This window comes from Eschscholzia californica, unplaced genomic scaffold (assembly GCF_041429995.1).
Source record: "Eschscholzia californica isolate CP2 unplaced genomic scaffold, dmEscCali1.0.p SCAF_8, whole genome shotgun sequence".
NCBI classification, from domain to species: domain Eukaryota; kingdom Viridiplantae; phylum Streptophyta; class Magnoliopsida; order Ranunculales; family Papaveraceae; genus Eschscholzia; species Eschscholzia californica.
Window position 1 is genome coordinate 412,501 of NW_028238505.1, and position 2,500 is coordinate 415,000.

Sequence of the window (2,500 nt, forward strand, 5' to 3'; positions counted from 1 at the left end):
CTTTTCACAAGGATTCTTTTGATATATAATAATAGCGATTCCGATAAATATTTATTTTTTTATGAATTTTTAAGTGAATAAACAATTAAAAATTCAAAAAAAATAGAAAAAAAATATTTTTTTCCCGATTCTTTCTCCAATATTCCTGATAAATACCCACACACCCACATATGGAGAATGGTCGAAAATGCTCGAGTGGATATCGAGATGTCCGACGAAGCACCACTTGGAAGGGCCGAGGCACGGGACGCCCGAGCTGTTGCTCGGGCCGGCACGGGACGCGCATGGGACATCCCGGGACGGCATGGGACGCCCTCGCTACAGCTCGGGACGGCCAGGTACGCCCGAGACTTGGCTCGGGACGGCCTGGGACGCCCTCGCCATAGCTCGGGACGGCCTCGGCACAGCTCGGGACGGCCTGGGACGCCCTTGCCACAGCTCGGGACGGCATGGGACGCCCGAGACTTTGCTCGGGACGGCCTGGGACGCCCTTGCCACAGCTCGGGACGGCCTGGGACGGCCTCGGCACAGCTCGGGACGGCCTGGGACGCCCGAGACTTTGCTCGGGACGGCCTGGGACGTCCGAGACTTTGCTCGGGACGGCCTGGGACGCCCTGGGACGTCCGAGACTTTGCTCGGGACGGCCTGGGACGCCCGAGACTTGGCTCGGGACGGCCTGGGACGCCCTCGCTCCAGCTCGGGACGCCCTGGGACGGCCTCGACACAGCTCGGGACGGCCTGGGACGTCCGAGACTTTGCTCGGGCCGGCCTGGGACGCCCGAGACTTGGCTCGGGACGGCCTGGGACGCCCGAGACTTGGCTCGGGACGGCCTGGGACGCGCTCGGCACAGCTCGGCACAGGCCGGGACGCCCGAGCCGAGCTTCGGGTCGCACGAAATCTCTTCGTATTCCGACATATTAGAAGCTTCCCATCATGTAGTAGGCCGAGCTTTGCCCTTTGGATGCCCTATGGTGCTTGGCGAGCACTAGGGAACGTGCCAGCACAAGTGCTGTGCACGCTCTGGGGAAGGAGCTCAACCCTCCCCCTTATAGTGCAAAGTTATTGTTTTTCCTATTTTCACAAGGAAACATCAATTTTTTAACCAAGCATACTTGGCCTTTACTCCTTCGTTACTCGTCGGAATCCAGCAAACTTATACTCGTTGGAAAGGTCTTTTCGCAAGGATTTTTTTGATATATTATAATAGCGATTCCGATAAATATTTATTTTTCTATGAATTTTTAAGTGAATAAACACCGGAAAATTCATAAAAAATAGAAAAAAAAAATATTTTCTTCCGTTTCTTTTCTCCAATAATTCATAAATAATACCTCAATAGTATTAATGAAGAGAGAGTCGAAATGGCCCGGGTGGATTTCGAAATGTCCCACGACCCCATAGAATGCACGGGCCAGCCGAGCCAAAAGAATGGGACGCGCACGGGACAGCATTGGTCAGGCTCGGGACGGCACGGGACAGCACGGGACGCGCATGGGACGGCACGGGACGCGAATGGGACGGCCTTGCTAAGGCTCGGGACGGCATGGGACAGCACGGGACGCGAATGGGACGGCCTTGCTAAGGCTCGGGACGGCATGGGACAGCTCGGGACGCGCATGGACGGCCTTGGTGAGGCTCGGGACGGCCTTGGTCAGGCTCGGGACGGCATGTCACGGCCCTGGTGAGGCTCGGACGGCACGGGACGCGCATGGGACGGCACGGGACGGCCTGGGACGGCCTTTGTGAGGCTCGGACGGCACGGGACGCGCATGGGACGGCCTTGGCGAGGCTCGGGACGGCATGGGACAGCACGGGACGGCCTCGGCACAGCTCGGACGGCACGGGACGCGCATGGGACGGCCTTGGCGAGGCTCGGGACGGCATGGGACAGCACGGGACGGCACGGGACGGCACGGGACGGCCTCGGCACAGCTCGGACGGCACGGGACGGCCTTGGCGAGGCTCGGGACGGCATGGGACAGCACGGGACGGCCTCGGCACAGCTCGGGACGGCACGAGACGCGCATGGGACGGCCTTGGTGAGGCTCGGACGGCACGGGACGCGCATGGGACGGCCTTGGTGAGGCTCGGACGGCACGGGACGCGCATGGGACATCATGGGACGCACATGGGACACCTTATGGGGATCATCAAGGGACGTTGCACGGGACATTCTTTCCCACGAAGGGCATTTACATGGGACATCTTAGGAGTCGAGAGCCGGCACATGGGACAACGTAGTTCACACGCACGGAACACTTTACTTTCGTTTGGAACGTCGTGGGATCTTTATGTCCCCATTAGCACCGAACCTTTAACATGCTAGGAAGCTATGTTCGATCTTCTCGAAGTGTCGATGGAACTTCGATGGATACACATCCGATCCGATGTTATGATGATGTACTTTCTCCGAGATCGATGTTGGGGCCGTATTCCGATGTCATGATGATGTACTTTCTCCGAGATCGATGGGACGGCCTTGGTAAGGCATGGTTCGGC